This window comes from Anolis carolinensis, chromosome 1 (assembly GCF_035594765.1).
Source record: "Anolis carolinensis isolate JA03-04 chromosome 1, rAnoCar3.1.pri, whole genome shotgun sequence".
Lineage (NCBI taxonomy): Eukaryota > Metazoa > Chordata > Lepidosauria > Squamata > Dactyloidae > Anolis > Anolis carolinensis.
In genome coordinates, this window is record NC_085841.1 from 131,660,260 (window position 1) to 131,687,792 (window position 27,533).

The 27,533-nt window shown below is 39.4% G+C and overlaps 1 protein-coding gene across 1 annotated transcript in view; it reads left to right on the forward strand.

The window, feature by feature from the left end:
• Positions 1-23,548, forward strand: part of eipr1 (EARP complex and GARP complex interacting protein 1) — a 242,646-nt gene extending 219,098 nt beyond the window's left edge. Inside the window, exons 10-11 of the transcript XR_010006712.1 lie at positions 22,296-22,434; positions 23,181-23,548. The gene's annotated coding sequence lies outside the window, so the exon portion shown is untranslated. The remainder of the gene's footprint in view (positions 1-22,295; positions 22,435-23,180) is intronic.
• The last annotated feature ends 3,985 nt before the right edge of the window (positions 23,549-27,533 follow it).

Here is a 27,533-nt window from a genome sequence, read left to right on the forward strand (position 1 = left end):
TCAGAATTAAATTATCAGCCCATTGGTTTCAGTGTGGTCAAGCAATACAGACGTGGAGCTTCTGATTTTGGTTCCTTCATAATAGAACTAGGACATTTCAGCACTACTGATATATTGAACTGGGTAGGGGCAATCAACTCAGTTTTTATTTGTTCTGCAACAACTACAGAAAGGAACAAGTAAGGACACATAGGAATATTTGTGATGTTTGTAACATTCAGAAATGGAAGGACTTGTTTGTTTCAACTAGCAAAAGGAACTTGACAGCATCAGAGCAGATGCTAGAGCAGTGGATCTCAACCTGTAGGTCCCCAGATGTTTTGGGTTGCAACTCAGAAATCCCAGCCAGTTTACCAGATGTTAGGATTTCTGGGAGTTGAAGGCCAAAACATCTGGGGACCCACAGGTTGGAAACCACTATGCTAGAGGCTTGCTTAGATAGTCACTGTCTTGGGAAAACCAAAATGCAGAACTGTTTCACAGCAAAAAGAAAATGATAAAAAAGAAAAAGAAAGGAAGGAAAAAAAATTAAGGATAACATTATACAGCACTGCGAGTTATTTACCAACATTAACTTTTCCTAAAAGGAAAACGGGGAAATGGGACTGACTCCTTCAACCCACCCTCCGCCCCCACAAAATGGATGATTCTTCTCTCTCTCTAGTGCCCCCTAGTGGACTCTGTCCAAATAATGGAACAGTACCAAACGGATTAGCCTGAGGCATCTAGATGATGTTTCAGGCTAATCTATTTCAACCTGGAATAAACCTATCTTAAAATATACCTACAAAGGTTCGGATCTTACTAAAAAAATCCGGACCTTTTTTGCTGATATGGAGGCAGTGTGGACAGTCTCCTAGGATCTCCATTTGAGATCCCAGCAGGCAGTCCCCACAGCCATTCCCTTCTCCACAAACTCTCTTCCCTGATCCCTTAAAAACAAAAGAAAATCCTCCTGGGAGCCATGAAGCTTGGCTTACTTTCCTGAGGACGGAAAATGAAACTAAAGAGCTTTGGAGGGGGAAATTCCTCCCTTCACTCTTCAAAGCTTTTTAGTTCATTTTCCATTTTCCTTCAGAAGATTTCCCTTTGTTTTTAAGAGCTAAAGGGGGCGGGGAGGGGAGGGGGGGAGATCCCCATGCCCTCCCTTGCCGATTGTGAATCAGCAGAGGTGGGTAATCTGACCACCCCCCAGATAAAAAGGCAGGTTTTAAGTCCCCTACATGGCCAAGAAATGCAAAGAAAACCTGCATTTTAAATACCCATTTTCTTCGCATTTGGACCAGTGTAGAAGGGCCCGCAGTTGACAACAATTGATTAATGGGGACTGTCCATGACAAATTGGGAAAGTTCAAAATTATATAGATTTGTTTCACTTGACCAGCATAATAAGGCAGATTTGCCGGGATGTATTTCTAGGGTTTTTACATTGGACATGCACATTTTACAACTGGATCTTCATGGGGAAGACTACAATCCTAAGAGTGGGAGTAAATCTCACTTAATTCAACTGAATTTACATCTGAATATGCAGGCATAGGTTTGCACAGTTAACATGTAAAATGATCCTTCAGTGTTTCACTAATGAATCTGATCCCTGATTATGACCCAAACATGTCTAGTATTTTTAATATCTGTGCTCAGTCCATGAACTTTGAGATTAATTATCTTTCAGCTTTGTCTTTGAGGACTATTTTGAAAGACACCATGGTCCTTACAACATGTACTAAGTATTAATTTTCTCATTGTTATGTAGTGTTTCTGACATGATGAATCAATCACACAGAGCTGAAGGGTTAACAGCACCTAGGCGTAGGGCAGCCAGGCTGATTAATTGCTTAATGAGGTGCAGGTAGCCGAAGAGCCGCATCTGGAGACTTGGCTGGACTTTTTAAGGGAGAAGCTGGAAAGATGAGATAGAAGTGGACAGAAGATGCAGAAAGGCTTTCGTGTCCGGCTAAGAATGATCTCTTGGATTATTTTTTTTAAAAAAAACATATACAGATGACATAAGGAAGAAAAAAATCATACGTACTAGGGCACTAATAATGGACACAATTTGCCTGAATCCATTCTTACTATTTGAGTTCATGGTTCTTATACAATTTTTGAGTTATACAATATGTTTGTATGTATTTCCTCCTGTTGAGCCAGATGGAATAAGATTCATGGGGCAGAAATTGCCCACAAGCTATAGAAACCTCTAATGGTATCATGAAAGCCAAAAGATGCTAATGGCATAATTTGCTTTTCTTTAGTGCATTGTTATCCATTCTGTCCTTTAACTATTGGTGCAATCCTATATATGTAAATAAGCCATGCCAGTTAGATTGAGACTTAGGGTGAATCTACACTTTGGTATGATTGCTGTTTGACACCACTTCAACTGCCATGGCCCAATGCTATGGAATCCCAGGAATTGAAATTTAGAGAGGCACCGGAACCCATTGGCTGAGAAGACTAAAGACCTCATAAAACTACCACTCCCTTGATTCCACAGCATTGAGACATGATAGTTAAAGTGGTGTAAGACTGCATTCATTCTGCAGTGTAGAAGCACCTTTATTCTCTAATACATGTGTTAGGATGCATCTAGATATTGAACATACCAGAAAGGCTGGGTCTACACTGTCATATAAGACAGTTTTAGAATCATAACCACATTAAATTGGATTATATGGGTATACACTGCCACACTAGGACGCGGAACAACGGCTTCAAACTACAGGAAAGGAGATTCCACCTGAACATCAGGAAGAACTTCCTCACTGTGAAGGCTGTTTGGCAGTGGAACTCTCTGCCCCGCACTGTGGTGGAGGCTCCTTCCTTGGATGCTTTTAAGCAGAGGCTGGATGGCCATCTGTCGGGGGTGCTTTGAATGCGATTTCCTGCTCTTGGCAGGGGGTTGGACTAGATGGCCCATGAGGTCTCTTCCAACTCTACTATTCTATGATTCTATGATCCTCCTATGACTTCCCCTCACATATTTATACATGGCCATCATGCCTCCTCTCAGCCTTCTCTTCTGCAGGCTAAACATGCCCAGCTCTTTAAGCTGCTCCTCATAGGGCATGCTCTCCAGACTCTTGATCGTTTTAGTCACCCTCCTCTGGACACATTCCAGCTTGTTGATATCTCCCTTAAATTGTGGTGCCTAGAATTGGACACGCTATTCAAGGTGTGTTCTAACCAAGGCAGAATAGAGGGGTACCTACCCAATATTCCCCTCTGAAACTGGAAAATATGGCAGTTTAGATCTAGCCCAAGTCACAGATTTCATTCCTGTTTATTTTGGAAATCTAGCCACATATTGTTTATTCCAGATTATTTTCTGTGAGCTCCTGATAAAATCATAGACTTTTAATATTAACTCTTTCAGTCTGTTTGTTTTATTTTAACCCAGCATAAATCAGAAAGAGCAGGAACAAAATCTTGGCATGTGTGTGTATATGTGTGTGTGTGTGTGTGTGTGTGTGTGTTCTTGGATGCTCACAAGGTTTCCTATGGTCCATGATGGGAGTTGTAATCATGAACATCTGGATTTTGTGGTAGGTTGCCATAAGGGGATTTACAATGTTGAATGAACACTATTATGTGTAAACTGGAATCAAAATGCAAGCAGGGAGGTCCTGAAAGAAACGGAGAAAGTTAAAAACATTTGCCTCATGATTCAGAAGAAAGTAGGATGAACTAAATGGGAACAGAGAAGAAGAGCTTGACCAACATTTTCCAGTCATGCCAGAGGTATATAATCAAGATTATTGCTAATAGAAAAGCAAGGCAAAAATGAAATGATACCTGCTTTTAGCAGGCACACCTGTAAATAGAAAGAAGTGTTGGGTTTTTGTTTGGGGGGGGGGAGGGAGGAGGAGATATTTATCATCTTGAACTTTGGAGAAGCCCCATGGTCGCTTGATTGAGGGATAGAAAATGGTTTGCTGGTTCATTGTTCCTGAAGAAGGTATCAATTTTGCATACATACATACATGCATGCATAGACATACACACACTCTTTACCGATACTGGTTGCAAGGTCTTGACTCCATCTACACTGCCATATTTTAGAATGCAGATTAACTGCTTTGAACTGGATTATATGGCAGTGTAGATTGGGTCAATTCCTCCCTGCCCATGAAATTTACACATTTCCAAGTCTTGCGCTGTGCTTCTAAGAAATAAAAAGCGCACACAATCATGAACATGTTTTTAAAATGTATACGTTTACAATTTGTAGAATAAAACGTATGCCATATGCATATACACCCAAAAGCCCTACATGGATTTCTTTATGCAGAGACATCTCTCTACATATGTTTTTAAAGGATTGGACTCCAAATAGGATTCAGAAAAATGCAGTAAATTTTTTTGGTCTCTTGATTAGATGTAGAATGGACATATGCTGTCAAATGTTGAAAATTGGGCCATTTTATTATAACTATCTGCTTTTTCCACCAGGATCATTCCCTAACCTCTGTTCACTTTTTAGCTCAAACTATCAATGTGCTGTGTTACTCTGTGGCCGGCTGCCTTCCACTGCTTTGAAAGCCAAAAAAATTGATTCACTTCAAAAACATAAACCTCCTACTATCTTCAAAATAGGCCTCAGCAGTTGCAACATATGAAACAGCAGCCTGCACTCTCTGCATGGTGCCTTGCAGATGCATTCACGGGAAGGTAGGCGAGAGCAAGAAAAGGCATTTAGCATCTAAAAACCTTCAGGGGAAAGAGCGGCATCCCATTGAAACAGGGACAATGTCATTTTATGGCATATCAGCATATGTCTAAGGCTTGGTGGGAAGTTCAGCTCATTTTTTGATAGGTAGTTGCCAAGATGAAGGTTGCCAGGGTGAAAACTGTAGAGTTTTTATATCTGTTAAGGGTGGTGCAGAAGAGGGAATCACTGGTTGTGATACAAACAGTAACACTGGCTGAAATTCCCGCTGCTGTACAATCTTTAACGGTCCAGAAGCTATCTCCAGTTTTCACTCTGGCAACTGTAACCCAAATTAGTAAATTTTTAAATGTGATGAATGAACTTAATTCTTCAAAAGTGGATGTGCATTAGAAAATTATATTGAAAGATTTAGTTATGGGATTTGAGTGCCTTATTTTTTAAGAATCTTGAATGTGAATGTCTGGGTGCTGGTGCCAGATTACCATCACTACCTTCTTTTTCTGTGATTCTCCTCATCTTTACTCAGCAGGAAAGCAAAACATGTTCCATGTTATGCTGGTAATTGTACCTATAGAATTTGCCCAGTGCTCCGATGAGGAATAATTTATTTTCAGTTGATTTTTCAACATTTTACCAAAATTTCTCCATATTCAAGTTGAAAGAATTGAAATTTCTAACATGGAAGAAGACTAAATTGAGAAGACCATCCATTTCAGCAGCTGGCTAACCCAGAGCAGTCATAGGCCGCAATTAAAAATCCACTATATCTTGACCGACTCAACATAGGCTGGATCTACATTGCCAAATACAGTAATGAAGTTTGGAACTGCATTATATAGGCAGTGTAGACCCATATAATGGAGTTCAATACAGAAATGCTGTTCAACTGCATTTTTTTTGTCAGTGTAGATCCAGCCTTTGCCATTGTTGCTTTTGGATATTTACATTGTATATAATGAGACCTGAGCGACCATGGGTTTTGGTATATGTAGGGAGGGCATGGAACCAAATCCCAGAAGATACCAAAGATATATTGTAGTATAACTTTGTTCAATTAAGACCTGTTTTCCCACCCAAATTGGAACTCAACATGGCTTACAAAATTACAACAAATAAAGATGATGCTATATACAAAGACTTAGCTAAAAACTTAGAAAAGGTTATAGTTAAAATGCAGTTGAACTAGCCATAGAATGAAAATTTTAAAAGCAAATCCATAAAAAAGATAAATATTAAGATAATTCTACAAAAAGCTGTTGCCACCAGTTCCTAAAAGTCTGCCTGAAGGGAAGAATTGAAATTACTAATGGAAGAACAGTAAGGAAGGCGCCATTGTAACTTCCATCCTGAGAGAGTTTCAAAGCCTGGGACAAGCCACTTCTCATGTTCTCACCAGATGTGCCATGAAAGTCTATCTTTTTAAATGGCAGCATTTCACTGGACTGTTGCTGCTGCTACTGGTAAATCTTAAACTGGGGTGCTGAGTGGCAGATGCACTTTTCCAAAGACACCTCAAAGCTTGGAGCTGCTCCTGCATCTTGCAACTATTGAATGTTTGTGCTCATTAGATATGGCCATCAGTTGTTCTCAGTCTTGGATGCTTAGATGTTGTTGCACTTCAGCTCCCCAAAGGTCCAACAGAACTTCTGAAACTTGAGGTCCATTCTTTTCTATGGGACTCAAGTTTGGAAACCATTGATCTATGGTGAGTTTCATCCTGTTCCCCGCAGGGCCATCTCGAAGACCATGTCCACCATCATGTGAGAAGACATCTTCTCCTGCAATAGGACTTCCTTTCTTTTCTCCATGAACCCCTGGCATCTCTTCACCTGTATGCTCCAAAGGATGGATAACATTGGATACCACTTTTTATATTTAAACATTTTGTCTCCTTTGAAAAGCGCAATTACCTGAGAGAAAACAAGGTTTAGCTTTATGACATTATTCCAGTCCTCTTTCTCTGCCTGTTTCTCTTACTTTCAACTGGTTTCAGCCTCTCAGCAGGACTTTAAATCGAATCAAACACATTAAGGGGTGGTTACCTCAGGATAAATGATCACGTAAACAAGCTCTTAGATGTGAATTGACCGATTAAATCCAGTAAAGACAGAAGGCTCACTAAAAGTAATTACACTTTGTTTAGTCCCTTAATGAACATTCAAAAGTTCATTTGGAAATACTTGATATTGTACACAGAGGTTGAAAGTGTCAGTATTGCAGGTGAGCCTTGCAAATGCCTACTATTTTCTGTAGATTTTTATCCTATTCATTTTTAGATTTGTTTCAACAAACAGTATCAGAGGCTTTCTTGATGTGCTTTCCCATCCACTGGAAATGCAAAATTCAGATCTCCCCCATATTGTCATCATACTTCAGGGATTGTGTCAGGAGATCTCTGCTCAGTGTTCTGGTTCTACAGCATTATAGTAGTATTGTTCTACTTTAACTGCTGTGGTCCTGTCCTAGAGAATCCTGGGACTAATTATTTAGGGAAGGCAACTTGAGAATTCTCAACCAGAAAACTTCTCTGGTGCTTCTGATCAAATGACAGACCCCAAGATGACATCAGGATCACCCGCTATTTGGACCTCAGTGTAATGAGGTTCTCAGACCCAGCTCTTTATTATTTACACGATAATGTACCCTATAAACATGCTTTCCTGCTTTGTGTTCCTTGTGCGCTCTAAACACCTTTGTAGCTCAGCCTCTCATTGAACATTGAGAAAACCAAGTGGTCTTCCAGCAGGCACCAGCCAATCCCTCTGCAATGCCAGGAATACAGCTTAATGGTGTAACATTAGAAAATTTTGACCATTTTTGCTACCTTGACAGCCACCTCTCCACAAAAGTCAACATTGACACTGAAATACAACATCGTCTGAGCTCTGTGAGTGCAGCATTCTTCCGAATGAAGCAAAGAGTGTTTGAGGATCCGGACATCCATAGGGATACCAAGGTGCTTGTTTATAAAGTTATTGTCCTCCCAACCCTGTTATATGACTGCAAAATGTGGGCGGTATACAGACGTCATGCTTAACTCCTGGAATGATTCCACCAGCATTGCCTCTGAAAAATCCTGCAAATCTCTTGTGAAGACAGGCGGACAAATGTCAGTGTGCTGGAAGAAGCAAAGACCACCAGCACTGAGGTAATGTTCCTTTGCCATCAACTCCGCTGGACTGGCCACGTTGTCCAAATGCCCGATCATCATCTCCCAAAGCAGTTACTCTACTCCCAACTCAAGAATGGAAAATGTAATACGTAATGTTGGTGGATAGGAAAAGAGATTTAAAGATGGTCTTAAAGCTAACCTTAAAAACTGTGGCATAGACACTGAGAACTGGGAAGCCCTGGCTCTTGAGCACTCTAACTGGAGGTCAGCTGTAATCAGTAGTGCAGTGGAATTCGAAGAGGCACGAATGGAGGGCAAAAGGGAGAAACATGTCAAGAGCAAGGCATGTCAAGCCAACTGGGACCGCCTTCCCTCTGGAATCCAATGTTCTCACTGTGGAAGAACATGCGGGTCAAGAATAGGACTCCACAGTCACCTATGTACCCATCTCCAAGACACTACACTTGGAGGACCATCATACCTGGATAATGAGGGATCACGTAAGTATGAGAATCCTTGATATGTTGTTAGGCATCTCTCTACAAAGTGGAGTCCACGACATGAGAGTTTGGAGAAGTGCAAACCACAGACCACTTATTACAATGCAGTATGAGCCCTGCCACATGCACTATGGTGGACCTTCTTACAGCAACTCCAAGTGGCCAGCTACTGGTTAAAGGACGTTTAGTATAATGCCAAGTTATTTTTAAAGAAAACTTTGTGTTTTCAAATACATTACAACTTGCACCCTCAGTTCGCTTCTGACACAATAAATAATTAAATAAATAAATAAATCAATCAATAAAATCTATCTCTTCTTCTGTAAGCAACAAAAACAGCAAGTAGGCCAAAAATTTCCTGCAACATGAACGGCTACTTTTGCCAACCAGTCAGCCAGCCAGCCAGCCAAGCAGCCGTGCTCTTTCAAGAAAACTATGTTCTAATCGGCTCATTCTAGTTTTCTGTACATACCCCAAACAAAATCTGCCAAATTCCATGGGTTCCCAGTCTCAAATGCCTGTTGTATGAGCTGGGTGCTATTTTGATTATGGAAGAGTCCATAAAGCAGTTTATCATTAGACATACCCTGTTTCCCCGAAAATAAGACATCCCCTGAAAATAAGACCTAGTAGAGGTTTTGCTGAATTGCTAAATATAAGGCCTCCACCAAATGTAAGACCTAGCAAAGTTTTTGTTTGGAAGCATGCCCGCCAAACAGAACACTAGAGCTTGTAGGATTGGTAAATGTACATGGAAATAATGGTACTAATAAAAAATTCTTGATAGGATTCACAGTTTGTCTGGTTATGCTGGTTTGTGATGACAGCTACTGTATAGTATATAATAAATGTTCATTTTTTTGGTTCAACAATAAATGTGAATTCTTCTTCATGGAAAAATAAGACATTCCCTGAAAATAAGACCTAGTGCATCTTTGGGAGCAAAAATTAATATAAGGCATTGTCTTATTTTTGGGGAAACACGGTAGGACTAACATGATGTTACATTCTAAGAGAAATATGTGGTTACTTCCAGCAGGTATGACTAGAACTGCTTTGTGAACACATTACTAAAATTGCACTAACTGTTAATCATATCTGTCCGAGATTAATACTTCTTCCCTCAATTGGGTCCTTTACATGATTCAGTAAATGTTACAGATCTACTGTAGGGAAGGCAGATCCATCTAGGAGATATGTGATGCTTTTTGCCAACTCTCTCTCTAGTAATAATAAATTGCTTCTGTCTTTAAGCAGTCTCCGTGTCATGGTACTCCCCTATCATCTGTTCCTGAGTTTAATGGCATGTAATAAAGGGCATCTGTAGTAAAGGGCATCTCTTCAGTAACTTTCCTTTCCATATTAAAGCAAAGGGGCATCCCTGCATTAATGGTAGATAAGTCAGAAGTTAGCAAGTTGAGATGAAAGCTTTTTCTCACAGATGGAAAGCTGCACATATCAGCAGCCAGGGAACACTCCCTGGAAGGAGGAAGAATCACGAACTGGCTCAGCTTTTCTTAATGGAGCAATATGCTGCCAAAGACCCAGAAGGGCCACAAAGTGTGGGTGGGAAAGCACATAATTGATTATGAGTGCTTCCTCAACTCTCATCACAGCAAGGGGGGGAAGAAAAGCTATATTAACTGTGTTGATTCAACATACAGTAGGATTATTAAGAGGCCGATAGTGCCATACTAGTATCTAGTTATTAGAAATGCCATTCAGCGTTTCCTGGATTCTTTGCAGTGAGGGATAGTAAGTGTGATCAATACCTTGAAATAAGATTCTAGGTCTGGTGTCTCGCTGTTAATGAACAAATGCAGAATGAACAAATGCAAGGGACAAAGACAACAGACCTTGCTGGGCTGAAGCTGCGGGATCAAAACCAGAATGCACCCCTATTTCTTTGATACATCCTGTTCCAGGTGTAGATCAACTTTAGTTTTCAAAAATATCTTCAATCCTCAAATCAGCATCCAATATTTCTTAGCTTTATCACAAGTCCACCACTTAAATGTACTTAACATTTCACAAAGCCTTGCCAAATTAGAATTCTGTCCCGAGGTGAAATTTCCCTTCCATCCCCAAACTTCTAGCATTACAGTAACATAAAACTTCAGTTGTGCATTTGGAAATTTAATTTTGGCATCCAAAGAATAAGAACAGGCAAAGGCATCAAGGGCATGCAAGCACAGGAAATGTTTATATCTACAGCAGTGCCCCCAATGGTGCAGTGGGTTAAACTGCTGAGCTGTTGAACTTGCTGACTGAAAGGTTGGTGGTTTGAATCCATGGAGCAGGGTGAGCTCTCGCTATTAGCTCCAGCTTCTGCCAACATGTCAGTTCAAAGACATGCAAATCTGAGTAGATCAATAAGTACAGGTCCGGCAGGAAGGTAATGGCACTCCATGCAGTCATGCTGGCCACATTACCTTGGAGATGTCTATGGACAACGCCGGCTCTTTGGCTTAGAAATAGAGATGAGCACCAACCCCCAGACTCGGACACAACTAAACTTAATGTCAGGGGAAAATCTTTACTTTTACTTATGAACAATTCTCAGTGCCTCCCTCTCCACAATTTGAAGACATGGGGAAGTTGAACTTGTATTATGTATTCTATGCTGCCATTTTGCCTCTCCTCTTGTAGCTACATTGTTGGACAAAACAGTGTTTGGCTTGGGGTTTTCTTTTGGCCTAGATAACTTTATCATAGGGGGGGAAAAGAAAATGTGTTTCAATGTGAGGGCATTGCTTCAAGTAGTGCAGCTGGCAACATGGTAGAATGGCATATTTATTTACTGATTTTTGTGTTTTATCCATTTTCAGCCTTACAAACTTGTACTGTCATAGCTTATCTTTTAGAGATTGGTGCACATGCTGATTTTTTTTAATTTAATATTTTATTAAAAGTTCAATAATACTACATTTCAGGTTTTTCAAAATATACTGTTTGAACATTTTGATATCTTAATTTTTAATTTGTCAATCTGACTTTGAACTTTATCTCATCTCCTTTCTTTTAGTTAGAGCACTCTCCCAGAAAAGAAAGGTTTAGACACGAGCACTTATCTGATATCTTCTTTTGCAAAGACAGACTCAAATAATTTTTTCAACCACCTTTTTATTTCTTTATCTTCCTTCAATAGTCCCATCACTTCTTTGTTATGGATTCTACAACTTCTTTGGATGTTTTATTTCTTCTTCTTCTGATAATATTTAAAGAAAGGTGTGTTGTTTGTTTTACTTTCCTAGCAATATATTCATCAAAGTCTTTTTTGTTGTTGATTTTGCTTGTCCTATTTTTTCTTATTTGTGGATTATGTCAGATTAATCTTTTACTCATTTTGTTAGGATTTCAGTAGTTGAAAGGGACATTTTGTTCCCTTTTATAGATCTTTTCACTCTGCTTATTTACTGTGCTGCCATCTTTTTTGGAAGCTTTCCTATTTGAGGAGTGTATCTACTTGAGTACAATAACTAGTAATGTGGTTTCAAATAATCTCCAAGCATCCCAGAGATTTGAGAACCTCTTAATTTTCCCTTTTTGACTTTTGTTTAATGTTCTGTTTTCTGTTTTGAAGTTAGATTTAATTACATTGGACCGCTTATCCCTCATATATGTTGATCTTGACAACACTGTAGCCATTGCTTTTGCATTGTTCAACCCCATGGATATTACCGTGTTTCCCCGAAAATAAGACACTGTCTTAAATTAATTTTTGCTCCCAAAGATGCTCTAGGTCTTATTTTCAGGGGATGTCTTATTTTTCCATGAAGACAAATTCACATTTATTGTTGAACAAAAAAATGAACATTTATTATATACTGTACAGTAGTTGTCATCACAAACCAGACAAACTGTGAATCCTATCAAGAATTTCTTCTTACTACCATTATTTCCATATACAACAATCTATGGTACGTACATTTACCAAACCTGCATGCTCTGGTGTTCTGTTCGGCGGGCATGCTTCCAAACACAAACGGTGCTAGGTCTTACTTTCAGGGGAGGCCTTATATTTAGCAATTCAGCAAAACCGCTACTAGGTCTTATTTTCTGGGGATGTCTTATTTTAGGGGAAACAGGGTATCGATGAAATCTGAAACCGCTCAGAATTAGACCTAGATTTTCTGCCTGTCTTCTTTATAGTGAACTGTTCTAGAACATGATGTATCCCTTCCAAAAATTAATATTTTTGTCACCGAGTGTAGTTTTACCTTTCAGCGTCATCACCATAGGCCATTATTTGTGGTCATGTATGTCTAGTGGACTTCGTGATGGGTCCATAGGGGTCTGTAATTGAGACCTATAATTGATCTGTATGTTCTTTTGTAATGAGGGCATAGATTTCCATATGAAAGGCAGTCCTGACAAGGGTTGGATTGATGTGCCTTCCTCTTGACCGGTTTCTCCATTTCACCCTCCATTCGTGACTCTTCAGATTCCATAGCACTGTTGGAAATGGTTGACCTCCAGTTAGAGCGCTCAAGGGCCAGGGCTTCCCAGTTCCCAGTGTCTATGCCATAGTTTTTAAAGTTAGCTTTAAGCCCATCTTTAAATCTCTTTTCCTATCCACAAACATTCTGTTTTCCATTCTTGAATTGGGAATATAGTAACTGCTTTGGGAGATGGTGATTGGGCCTTTGGACAATGTGGCCAGTTCAGCAAAGTTGATGGCAACGGATCATCACTTCAATGCTGGTGATCTTTGCTTCTTCCAGAACACTGACATTTGTCTGCCTGTCTTTCCAAGAGATTTGCAGGATTTTTCAGAAGCAGCACTGATGAAACCATTCCAGAAGTTGAGAGTAACATTTTTAGATGGTCCGCATTTCACAGGTATATAACAGGGTTGGGAGGACAATAGCTTTAGAAACAAGCATTTTGGTCTCCCTACAAATGTCCTGATCCTCAAACATGCTCTGCTTCATTTGAAAAAATGCTGCACTCGCTGAGCTTAGATGGTGTTGTATTTCAGTGTCAATGTTGATTTTTGTGAAGAGGTGGCTACCATGGTAGCAGAAATGGTCAATGTTACACCATGAAGCTGTATTTTTGGCATTGTAGAGGGATTGGTTGGTGCCTGTCGAAAGAACATTTTGTTCAGTGAGAAGCCAAGCTTTTCATATGCTTCTGCAAAGATGTTTAGAGTGGCTTGTAGGTCTTCTTCTAAATGAGCACAGACTACATTATCATCAGCATATTGGAGTTCTGTAACAGATGTTGTTGTGACCTTACTTTTGACTTTCAGTCTGGTGAGGTTAAATAGCTTGCCATCTGTCTGATAGGTGATTTCCACAACGGCGGGAAGCTTCCCATCAATAAGGTGCAGTATCATAGCTGTGAAGGTGGAAAATAAGGTCGGGGCATTAACACATCTCTGTTTGACACCTGCTTCCACCTTAAATGGGTCACTTTGGGAGCCACTGCAGTGAACATATTTAAATATTTGCTAGCTTCTATATTTTTCAGAATACATAATCTGTTTTATGCACTCATTTTATAAAATTAATTGACTAGATATACTGTATTTAAAACATTTGCTTATTGGGTATTGGTATGCTAATTATGTTTATGGGTAGTGTTTGATGTTAAACTTGTTAGACCATGTTCATGGCACATCTGCCATTTTGTGCATGTTTTCTGTGCCTGCATATCCTTCTTTCTTAAAATCTGTCTTTCAGGCTATCCTGTATTATTTATTTTTGCCAACATAATATCTATGCTTGGATGATATATTCCCCTTCAAGGACTCTAGTGGCTGACAAATCATTATGTTGTTCTGGGCTAAAGAAAGTGTCCAAACATCCCTTTGCAGCGAAGCCTTGGGTAAGCCTGATGTGTTTAATTACAAAAACAAGCCCATAAAATTCAAAGGTTATCTGGATTAACAGGATGCTGATGAGACAACAAAACGGAGGAGGGAGGGGAGACCATTAAAACATCCCTTCATTTAGGGAGTTCTTTTTATCCTAATGAACTGCAAGCAATGATGAGAGGGAAGTATTGTGGCAGGTTGTCCTTTCCTAAAAGTGTGAGCTATGACGCATTGTCTGATAGAAGGAAATGAATCCTTTTTTGTTTGACAAGAGATGAGAGCAAAACCAGACAGATGCGGCTCTCTTCCCTCCATGCCGTATGGATTTGAGTTCAGAGGACACAAAGGCCGGCTCTACAGGAGGTCTTTTGAAATAGATGCTCAGATTCAATTTGGAAGCAATCTAATGCCAGGAAGAAATGTAGCTCTCTCTCTTTCTCTGTGTGTCTGCCTCTCCTTGTGGCTCTGTGCTTTCTTCTTCACTACTCTAACCTTTGTTTTCCTCAGATGCTCCGGCAAATAATTCAAGGGAAGCTACTTATTCTAAAGAATGTATAAATAGCCTAGCTGAAAAAGGATGCAGGTCTTGGAAGCTAAATCACTGAATAAGAATATTATAACATTTCATCATAGATTCTTTGGAAGAAGAGAATTGATAAGCATATGATAAACTGATAAGAATATGGCGACACAGACCCACATGTATAATGCACACATACAAACATGTATACTCACATAGTCCATTGTCTTCTACATGGATCAAAAATGTACTCACCTCATAGGTGTTCTCATCCTAACATGACACCAGGATTACTGATTTGCAATATGTCTCTTTGGGCTTTAAAAAAACCCTCTCCTACCCCGGGCTTTACAAAAAGTCTGAACTTTTGAGCCTGTAGCCAGTTCTCCAGTTTCATCACATCTCTGTGTAGTTAGGGAGAGGAGTTAATGGTGGGCACAACTGGTTGGTGGGAGGTGGGTCAAATTTTGTTTTTTAAAAAGAAAGTAGACATATATTAGTATAACAATATTAGTGCACCCCTGCTGTCCATATGATCAAAAACAATACAAAGGACTGGAACTGTGGACTGCTCCCTAACAGTGCAGTTAGTTAGTTATGGTGGTCTCACTGTAGGACCAATGAGGACCATAAAAATATGGTGCCCAAAATATTTTTTAAAATAAGTATAGACAAGCCCCAGATGTATACAGTACTTCCATACTTTGAATAGCAGGCCTATACCCAGCATTACTCTAGGTCAGAAATGCACCAAGGAGTGGATCCATTGAATTCTACAGGCCTTACTTCTGAATAGATACACCTTGAGTGTGCTGTCAGTGCCCGTGAAGGGAAGGAGCCCATTGCATGGTGAAGAAACTATCACCAATCCCATATGTATGCAGAAACACTATAGTATTTTACAACAAAAGACAATATCCACAAATGAACAATACCTTTGTTGGCCAACTAAAATGCACAAAATTCACTTTCAAAGATTCACTGGCATCTTCATCGGGCAAAGTTATTAAAAATCATATAGGGGAAAAAGTGATGACATTTTGGCAATATTTGCTAACTTGAAAGGGGCAATTTGAAATGTGTTAACTTAAAAAGAAACAAATGGCAATGGCTTCCATCCAGCAGGAGACATCTGCTAACAGAATTGCTCCCCTTGGTGGAACTGAGAGGAAACCAGTCTCCCTTCCTCACTGCAGCCTTCATGCATCTGAAAAAAATCTGCTCTGGAGAGCCAGAAAAACGCAGATGATGCTGAGAGTGTCAGAATGAGGAGCGAGAAAGATAATTCCATTGTACTGCCATTGCAGTGTTAGCATGATGTTGTATCTTGGCCTTTAAAGTCTTTCCTACCCATTAGGCTAAGAGTGGGTAGAATGAGTATATGCTATGAATATATTTTGTTATTATGAATAAGAAGAGATTTCCATATCCTTATACTAGCATTGCCTTTTCACTTTAAGTAGTGTTCTGGTAACAATTATGAGTCTGCATTTGAATGCCAACTTGCATATGTAGATGTTAAAAAATGTCAGATAAATTCTGTGGAAGTTCAGAACCTCAAGGATAATACTAGTGATTGTTGGCAGTGACCTAAACTTGAATAAGACTTTAAAATACATGGCACAGAGTGAAAAAATGCTCTCTGTATGCCTTCAGTGGGGAAAATCCTATCTACTCTTAAGAATCCAAAGTTGCCCTCTGACTGCAGACACACAACAGAAGTGCTGAAGCTTATTTTGGTCTGAATAAAAACCTTTGTTTCTTCTGAAATGCCAATTGTTACATCTAATGTAACAAGTATTTAAAGTTGTAGTGATATACCTATTGTGAACCCCATTCATCTCTCTCTCCTTTACCCAGATCCCATGCCTTCAAAGCTCAACTTTCCCATTGAGTTTCCGTAACCCAGGCTTCCTCTGATGTTGCTAAGTTGATGTAATTACTCAGAGTTAGCTGCATATACCCACACAGCAAGTCTTCCTGAGTGGGGAGTAGATTTGTTCACATTTCTATTGCTTTGGAAGCCAGTCTCTATAATTTTACTTTATATTACTTTGCCCCTATAGAACAGCACAATGAAAGACTACTGGAAGAAGTTAGCAGCATGAGTCAAACTATCAGGTTTAGAAACCCTTTGACAGCAAGCACCATGAAAAGGTTTTGGGGGGTGGATTAAGAATTTATGCCTGTGTGGCAGGTAAATGGATTACCTGAATTTAATCTACCATAGTGTAATCAATTTTTAAAAGTTTGTGTGTGAAATGTAACTTTCATAAAAACTATAACCATTCTGTCTCCCTTCTTCCCCTTTTCTGTATTTCTCAATTTTTGCATGAACTAAAACAGTGAAATTTTATTTTCATCTGATTTTAACTACACCTTCATAAGACTGTCCTATAACAAGATTATAACCATAAATTGGGATCATGATTTTTTATCTGACTTTAAATGTCGTTTTTTTCAAAATAGTTCAAATAGTCTAGAGAGGGTCAAAATGTACTCTCATGACCCCTATTGAAAGCAACATTACACTTTCTTTTTTGCTTTCAAAAATGTGGGCAGGAATCTTCAATTAGCTCATATTTAACTAAGGACTTGTTTACACAGGCCCAAAACTCCATACTTACCAATGAATGGACCACTGCCAGCCTTCCTGACCCATAGGTGTTTCCAGTGAGTATCCTGGCATTTATGACTGTATTACGATTTTGATTCACTTTAGGTGAAATTGAGGGGGCTCCAAGTCTAGTGGAAACTTTGGAGTTTCCTGGGGTTTTGGAGCAGTCTGGGCAACTGTACCAGGTCTCTGTATCAGGTTTGGGTAACAGGATGGTTCACCCTGTCTAGATGGATGCCAGCATCATCACTCTTTCCCTGTCCTGATCATGCTCATGTTGCCACTGCTGCCACATCTACCAGCCACAGAGTTCTATCCAAGCTCCTGCTGCTGTCAGAATGGATCACCTGTACAACCATTAAAAGGTATTAATTAGCAGTCTCCAATTGAAATACTAACCACGGATGATCCTGCTTAGCTTCCAAGATCAGATAGAATCTGGTGCCCTTAAGGCAGTGATTCACAATCTGTGGGCCGCGGCCCAGTAGTGAGCCATGAGTACGAAAATCCGGTCTGCGAACCTCCTACCTCTTTATTTATTTTATTTTATTTCTGCTTCTTTCCACAGAGCTGACCATTGCATTGGATAGACCACATCAGTTCTAGATTAGTAAATATGATTTTCGGTGGGCAAGCACTTAGGGACTACTGGTTGGCATATGTTCTGTATCAGAAACTAGAGCTGATGTGGTTTATCCAATACAATTTTCTGAATCAGCATCCCAAATAATCAAATTGAATCTACAGTTGACCAAAATCTGATTCGTAACCCTTTTGGTACTAAAGTTGGAGGGTGGTTCCTTGTCAAAGTGGGCCATGGTCACATGGTTGGGAACTACTGCCTTAAGGTATCTGGACCCTATTGTAGTGTTTACACACTTCATCTTTTGTTTTACAGTGTCTAGCTTTCCCTGTTTCATGATTCTCACATTGTTGTTCTGTGCTTTCAATGTGCTTCTGACTTATGGTGACCCTAAACAACAAGTATGAATAAAAGAAACAAAATAAAGGAACAGTGGTAGTGTGAAAATATGGGATACTTTGATATGAGGATATGCAGAAATACAATTGCAGGATCATAGATTGGTGAACTGGTGTAATTGTAACATCGAAAGTGCTCAACCAAGTATGTCTACACTATCAATGATGATGTGACTACAGTGGAATAGCAGATTCATGTGATAAGGTCCAAGGTCTCACTCCTCAGCAAAACCCTCCTGATATGGGAGGCCCTTCTAGTAGAACTGCCACAGTCCACATAGCATCTTGCCTCACAGGAACATGTAGTCCATGAAATGTAATGCCATGGTAGGATGCAAATTATTACTAATTCATATATGAAGGCACGTTGTTGTACTTACATAGTATTTTCAGATGTTTTTAAAGAAATCATTTATGGCAATCTTTAATCCCATCTCACTTAGACTTCCTGCTCAACTCTCCTGAACTTCATTTAGGCACAAACTGACATGCAAAATGGCTGTAAAGTTTCTAATCTAAGAGCATTTCACACTTACTTTGCATAGGCTCAAATGGATATACAAAGTGGAAAGCTATGGAGAATGCTTTGAGTTCAGCTGGAGCAAGCAGCTTGTTCGTTAAGCTTCTCTCACACATTTCTACAATTTGAATTCGAACTAGAGATATGTATTGAAAATAGAACTTGTTATCTTTAAAAAAGGACATAATTACTTGATTTTTCATACTATTTCTACTTGCCATTTACAATAAATAGGTATATCATTTGTTTTGTTTACTAATTTATTACATAACATGCATATTTTTTTAATTGTAAAGGGGATTTCCTTCCAGCATTAGGCTGTACTCTGCATATATTAAAATCTGAATGAGTAGCTCCTCATCACAAACTCCCGCACATTTTCCCTCTAAGTCCTTCCAGGCATATATTTAATATCTCAGGAGAATGGTAATGGATGAAGCTGCTTCCCAATGCTTCAGTTGAGTGGTTCAAATAAGGGTCAGCTCAATAATATCCAAACGGTATTATCCCAGAATGTCTGTTTCATGACCTAAATCAATGTAGAGAGAGTTCCTAAGGATAGTTCTTCTGAAATAAGGCTATCAGTAGCAGAAAATATTACATCTTCTGGATTGCAAGTAGGTTTGACTAAAAATAAAATGTTCAACTTCTGAGCAATAAGAACTCCCACAAAACATGACCCTTGATAATAAAAAAAATACATTCAATAAATAAAAAGTTCAAAACAGTATAATCACAATTAGAATACCATGAAAATACAACACCTAGAACTACCTGATGTAAAGATTGTGTGTATAAATGAGATGATTTATTAAGCATTGGATCCCATCGCTGCTTCCCAACTATGAAGTTGGAAATGAAATACCATGCTAGTATCTTTTTTGCTCAATACTCCTGGGAAACTTGGATTAGCAGTAAATTCTGAATTAAAGTGTATGGAAGTTGGGATATCCCCCAAATATGCCTTGCACTGAGTATGGTTATGTTCAGTATGAAGGAGTTTTGGGGTGGCTTGAACATGCCAAAAATGTTCACGCTGTTTTTATATAATCATAGAAGTGGAGAATTAGAACAATCCAAGGAGATATCTCATCCAATCCTATGGTGACACAGTGAAAGATTCCCCGAAAAAAGGCCATTCAGCCTCTTCTTGTAAGAACTTTTCCAGCTGTGGCCTGAGAATAACAATGATTAAACTGCAGTGTGGTGGTTGTAATGCCAAACAAAATAAAGGCAATGACATATTCTTATTTTGCTTTTTAAATGTGATTTTATTTTAATATTAATCAGCAGTACAAGTTGTCAACATTGAAATTCATCAACAAATGAACAAATAGATTTCTTAGATAATCAATATATCAGCAACACATGAACATGATTAATATTTAGGGTAAACAACTTAAGCAACAGTCAGTTTGTAGGTGGATTTTCTTGCAGGCTGTCTCGTACATTCTCCAATTATGTGCTGGTGATTCTAATTGCTGTGGGTTGTTGTTGACATATTCAATACAATAAAGCCATTTTCCAGTAAATGCCACTTGTCTTATTTATCCTTTTAATGCTTTGATGTTGTCTGTAGGTTTCTCAATTAACCATGCATCTCATGTTTTCTTCCACCATTTTTCTAATGAAAGCTATCCCGTTTTCTTCTTTTTGGTGATTTCTAATTTAGCAATAGTGGTTAAAATAAATCAAATCTTTGTCTTTTAGTAAAGTATTCTCTGCTAGGCATAGTGAAAACAGTGAAAATATTCCACATACAGTATTACATTTCTTCAGCATTTATATCTTATTTTACATAGTATTAAGCTATAATTGTTAGGCATTCATTTACTCATATTTAACGATGACCTACATTCTGTCTTTGGCCTTGACCAAAGTAGATAAATTAAATCAACTGAATTTACTTGTGTGTTAACTCACAATTCAGCAGTTAATTGAACGAGTCTACTCTCATAATGACTAACCAACAAAATGCCAACCAGTGTGTGTTTACCCTCTTTGGTAATGACTAAATTGTCTAGTTAGGATATTTTGAAGTTGATCATTAAAGAAGGAAAAGGGGTGTGGTCCCTCCAGATGTTGTTGAACTCCAATTCCAACTATTACTTTTTGCTGGCTAGGGCTGTTGGCATTTGCAGTTCAAGAACATTTTGAAGTCCAAACAATTCCCATTCCTGCTGTGAAATCAAGTTCTTAGTTTACTTGAGCGACATAAATTTGAGCAAAAAATTGGTAAGCTCACAAATATATGCCAATGAATATTATCAATTTTCACAGTCTCAATTTTACAGTTGCTTTAGAGAGGGAGGACAAATCAGCAGTGCAGTTACATCATTAGCTCTTATGAAACAATTTAGATAAGTCAGGAGTATCGGAACCCTAGTTCAACTTCCATATCTTTCTGTATAACATACAAAAATATATGTGTAATCAATCATACATACTTTCCAATATATTTTAATATGGGGAAACCTTGAGACTGCAGCAGTTGTAGGAAAACTAAGAGGTGACCTATTTACGAAGTGGTTCTCACTGCAGTGGGGCATATAGTCATGTGAAGTATCAGTCATCTGTAGCTTCTGCTCAGGTGGTGAGGACAATTTTGCTACTTAGTTACTTCTTTGAATTTCTAAATAGGTAAATGTGTGTGGAATCCTAGCTCTTGTCCCAGTTCTCCTGGCTGACTTCCTGTGAAGTGATGTGTGTCCATTGTAGAAAGCTGAAACAAACTTGCACCTCTGAATGCCTCTTTGTTTGTGTAGTTGGGTTGGCTGCTATTTTGTAATATCTCTTTAGAGCAATGGTTCTTAATCTGTGGGTGTTTTGGCCTACAACTCCCAGAAATCCCAGTCAGTTTACCAGCTGTTAGGATTTCTGGGAGATGAAGGCCAAAACATCTGGGGATCCACAAGTTGAGAATCACTGCTTTAGAGGCAAACCCAGGCTTCAGCTACACAGCCACATAATGTGCTATATGAAATGGGTTAGCCTGGGGCGTCCAGATGACACTTTGGCATCATTTCAACCTGGAAAAAGCCTGATTATTTAGGATTTCGATTTGTGATCCCAGCACATAGTCCCCCACAGCCATCGTGCTAAGGGCTAAGGGCCCTTCCAGACAGGGCTCAAAATGCGGGCCCTGATGGATTTTTACTTGAGGTGTTCAAACAATGCCTCAGGTAAAAGCAAGTAATTCGAGAAAAAGCAGGTAAACCCTGACTTGTCCCGAATTATTTAGATACCCCATTACATCCAGGCCTTCCTGAAAGGCCCAGTTCCAATGGGGTATGGGGTCTGTGGGGACAAACTACTGGGACTACTTCCACAGTCCTAGGAGTCTGTCATTTGGGCCAGTGTAGAGGGGCCGCTAGATGGCTTCATTGGCAATAGTCATGCTAGTTTTCAGTTCTGAAGCTTTTAGTTTGGGCAAATTCTTGTAGGGGCCACTGGGGATAGTCTTTCCTTCTCAGAAGCCAGTGTGAAGAAATAAAGAAAATGAATGTACCCAATTTATTTTGCTTGCCTTCTTGTTTGTTTGTTTTACAGGTGAATGCTTTTTAGAAGGACATTTTAATACCTAATGGGTAGTTGAAGACAATGCTATGTTTCCATATTTGGATGCTATTTCTGGTGAAGGAGGAGTGTAATACAGACATACTTCAATTATCAAAGTCTCTGAGAAAGGGTGCGTCTATCTACACTAGAATTATTACATTTTGGCACCATTTTAACTGGCATGGCTCAATGCTATGGAATCATGGTGAGACACCAGAGATGGCTAAAGACCTTGCAGACAACCACTCCCCAGATTCCATGGCATTTAGCCATGGCAGTTAAAGGGGTATCAAACCACATTAATTCTACAATGTATCCAAGAAATACAGTATGACTACACAAGAAGAATGGTTATTGAAACTTTGGATTTAGCAAAAAATAGATAAGTTGATAACTTTGAATTGCGAAAAATCATTGGTGTCTTTTTTGAAAGACTGGGAAACTTTTTTTTTAGAGTAATGGGCATAATATAAGACAGTGAGTTTTGGTAAGTATTAGATAAATTATATAGCTGGAGTAGTAAAAGTATAGAAATTGCAACTTTACCTACAGAATAAATTTTTATTTAGCTTAGTATAATTACTGTTAGAAGAGCCTGAAATCAATGCATATTTTTATTCTACTTTCTTTCTCATTCTTTGATATTATTCTTCTGCATTAACTTCCTTTTTCATTTTTGTTGTTATACTTTAATTATAAGTACAGTTATGGAAGTGGGGGGAAAAGACAAATCATATCTCCAATTCTTCACGAGCTTAGAGATCCCCATGAGGCTGCTATAGAAATAGTAATAACTGACTTGCGATAGTTCTTTCTTATTCCTGGGATAAAATGACCCAATCTAGTTGATTTCTGCTTATTTGTATTCACGCCTAGGCCCCCAGGAGGAGGAAGGGCTGCTAACCAGCGTCTCAGAGCATGTGCAAGTGACAGAGGATATGGGAGCCTGTGGCATTCGGAGTTGCCCACCACCTGCTGGGATCCACTTACAAAGCTGCAAACACATGGGAAGACTGCCGCTCTTGCTGACACATCGCAGGAGGACCAAGCGGAGGCTGTCGCTCCCAGTCAACTTGAGTTCTGCTATAATGAACAAAAATTACAGTTCAAACATGAACCTCTGAAGTGTTTGAGAAAGGGGCTGGCAGTTCTTAGTCTTGAAATATCTTCTTGTGCTATAATGTGATTTTTAGACATTTTTTTCTTTTTTAAGGGAACAAATAAAATCCTAACTAAACACTCAAGGTGCTGCTTTCTGAATAAAGGATGTTCCTCTGGTGCTGACTGAAGTACAGAGAGAGAATGAAATTTGAAGGATATATATGGACCTATTTCGGGTTCTGGTGTCAAAGAGACCTTGGGGGAGAGAGCAAAGAGGTAAAAGGCCTGGGAACATATAACCAGTTTAGGGCAGGAGGAAGAAAGAAAAACTGCATTACATTTTAAGAGCATTGCTTGTGATTTTTATATCCCATATTATCCAGAGAGATGGAAACTTCTGAGGAAATGGACTTCCTACTCTGTTTGAAACACAGAGTCGGATATCATGTGAACTACCTTTTTATATATGTCCCTTGTTCATGATTAAGATGACATAGATACATTTTCTGCGTGATGCTTCTTTTATCACAAGAAACATTATAAATGCTATCAGTTTCTGGCAGTGATACAAGACTGATTGTTCACCATCCACCTCATTGTCGTCTCAAAAAACCGAACATGCGGCAACAGCATGATGCTCCAAATGAGCCAACACTTGAAACGTGATATTCCTCCTCCACCATTACATGAACCTACACTTCTATAAAAGCAACGTAAACATTACAATTGCATAGCAAAAGCACTAGGGTTATCGATGGTTAAGTTGCAACCAAAGCCTTCTAAAAAAAAAAAGCTCCTTAGCTATGGAAAGAACCTTCAAAACATCCCCAAATCCCTATCTCCCCGCAACAAAAATAAAATACAATAATTGGAAACCATACATCAGTTGCCAGTCAACGGATGATGTAAATGCTACAGTCAGGCCTGTAGCCGGGGAGGGGGTGGGGGTGGGGGCTTGAGGGGCTTCAGCCCCCACCCCCCCCCCCCCGAAATTCTCAGGGTGGTCCGCGAAAATGCGTTACATTTATTATTTAAACTGTTAAGTTTATTCATATCATGATCTGATCACCATGCTCAATATATCCCATGTGCATGGGGGTATTGGGATAACAATACAAAAGGTTTGCTAGGGTAGATCCACCCTCGGCCAGACTCAGTCCCCCCCCCCCCCCCCGAATCAAAATCCTGGCTACAGGCCTGGCTACAGCCTGTACAGATAGCCATCTCTGCATGATAAATAAAATTACATGTGACTAGTTATTTGTAATCAGTTACTTCTGTAGCGTGCCATAAATTATGTTCAAGTTCTGCTATAAACACCACAACTAATCCAGAAGACTGTAGATTCAGTGATTTTATAGAATCAAAATGGAGTTTAGTGTATGTTTCCCACATCTATGTATCAGAAGCATTGGAAGTTATATTTAACTGTCATAACTAATCATCACAAGCATATGAAACCAATTTGATTTTAGGTTACAATCCTGTACATATTAGCCTGGGGAAGAGTCCCACTGAACATGAAGTTTACTTTATTTTTGTTAACTGCTGTCAAGCTGATTTTAACTTATGGCATTTCCATGGAGAAGAGATCTTCAAGTCATTCTGTCATCCATAGCTCTTGGGATTTGCAGACTCAGGGCCATGGCCTCCTTGATTGAGTCTATCCTCTTGGAATAGGGTCTTCCTTTTTTCTATTGCCTTGTACCTTACAAAACATTATTGTCTTCCATAGTGAGTTATATGACCAAACTACAAGATCTCAGTTTAGTCATTTTGCCTTCTAGGGAGAGTTTAGGCTTGATTTGCTCTAGAACCCATTTATTTGTCTTTTGAGCACTCAAAGGTATCTGTAAAAGTCTTTGTCAGCATCATATTTCAAATGAGTTAAAATAAGATGGCATGGACAATCCTAACTTTAGTATCAATGATATAGCTGGTCATAGCTGCCCTTCTAAGTCCCAATTTCTTTTTTGATTTCTTGATTGCAACCTCTGTTCTGATTAATGACTGAGCCAAGATAGAGAAAAGCTTGAATTATTTCAATGTCTTCATTGTCTACTTTAAAATGATGTAAATTGGTGGTTCTCAACCTGTGGGGCCCCAGATGTTTTGGCCTTCAACTATCAGAAATCCTAACAGCTGGTAAACTGGCTGGGATTTCTGGGAGTTGTAGGCCAAAACACCTGGGGACCCACAGGTTGAGAATCATTGATGTGAATCATCTGTGATCCTTGTTTTGTTTTCTTACTATTCAACTGTAAACCTGTATTTGCTGGTTTCTTACTTCTGAGTAAAGGTGTGTAAGATTCTGCTTTCAGGCAAAACAGTATGCTGAGTTCTGGATTTCCTTTTAATTTATTTCTGCTTTTAAGTTCTTTATGCTATGGAGTGGGATGTTTTGCTAGTCACTCACATCTGATAAGGTTTGATTTGGCTTTCATTTAGATAGAAGGGACCATCTCAGAAAATTGTAGTGTAGTGATTGCAGACTTCTCTCTGATAAAACAGAGGATACTTCTTTCCTATCATAGCTTTTATCTTTGAACCTAAAGAGCTTTTGCTTTTATTATCCCATACAAACCCCCTGATGCTCTTCACAGCGGCAAAAAGGAGCAAGATAATTCGTGCTTGAGTAGAGCTGTTGTGTTGTGTGTCGCTTGCTCATCTGTTTCCCCCATTGTTTCCTTATAAGCAGTAAGCACCATCTCCACCTGCCCTGACTTCATTTCTGACTGTTTTGGGAGAACTCACACTTCAGGTTCAATTTCTAAGACTTGTTTACCTTTTCTAGGACCATATTGTTCTGAACCTGAAGTAGCTCAAGTACTTCATATTACGGCAGCTCCACCGATTTACCTGAGAGACACTTTAATGCATGCCTTATTACAGAATGTCTCCTTTTGCTTTGCAAGAATATGAGCAGACTGGATTTTGTTCTTTAATGTCAGAGTAATCTTTTTCTCAGAGATAAGTGATAGCAAAATTAGCTTTACTGTGGCTGTGGGAGTTTTTCTCCTGCCAAGCACATCATATATAGTTTCAGGAACAATATCCTTGCCTGGTTTAATTCTGATCTTGAGGTTTTCCTCAAGACATACAGGATGGATTTATGTGCATGCCTCACTGCAATGAGATGCATTGATTTTTCCCTACAGACCCTATTGTGACATTGTGATCTTTGACCCATGTTTTCAGGGATGCAAGTTCACAGGTCCATCTTGGAGCTGTGTGTGTGTGTGTGTGTGTGTGTGTGTGTGTGTGTGTGTGTGTGTGTGTCAGGAGCAACTTGAGTCGCTTCTGGAGTGAGAGAATTGGCCATCTGCAAGGACATTACCCAGGGGACGCCCGGATGTTTTGATGTTTTACCATCCTTGTGGAAGGCATCTCTCATGTCCCTGCATGGAGCTGGAGCTGGAGCTGATAGAGGGAGCTCATCCGCACTCTCCCCGGGTGGGATTCGAACCTGGCAGCTTTCAGGTCAGCAATCCAACCTTCAAGTCACTTAGTCCACTACGCCATTTGGGGGCTCCATCTTGGAGCTGACAGGATGACAGCAGTTTTCCTAGAGTAACATTGTTTGTACTGCGATCACAGGGCGATGATGGGATTGGGAATCATTTTTATCTACATTTCTAGGGAGTCCAGCAGTACACGTTGTAAGACTATGTTCAAGCTCCTCATTATATTTAGAGGCCAATTTGGTAATTCAGTTCTAAGGTTAGTTTGGCCCAGGCTGATTCCAACTCAATTCATTCTGACCCAGACCTCCACATCTGAGCTGAATTTGGGGATCAAGATCACTAATCATCTCTCCCTGTTTTGCATTGGGAAATTAAGAAGGGAATTGTCATAAAATAAATCCTAAACAGAAGACTAATTGATACAAATTTGAGAAAGGACAATTGACAGGGGTTGTCTTAGGCACCTTCAAAAGTTTATTGGGGCCCTTCTACACAGCACCTAAAATGCAGAGGTTACTGAGTTAAAAGGGGGAGGGGGCTACATGACGCTAGCAGTAAATTCATGCTGATTTGTTCCAATGGAAAAAACATGTGTTATAAAGGTCCCCCTTTATCCCGATTCCAGGCAGAAAATGTGCATATTCGCATCACTGTATATTCCTGC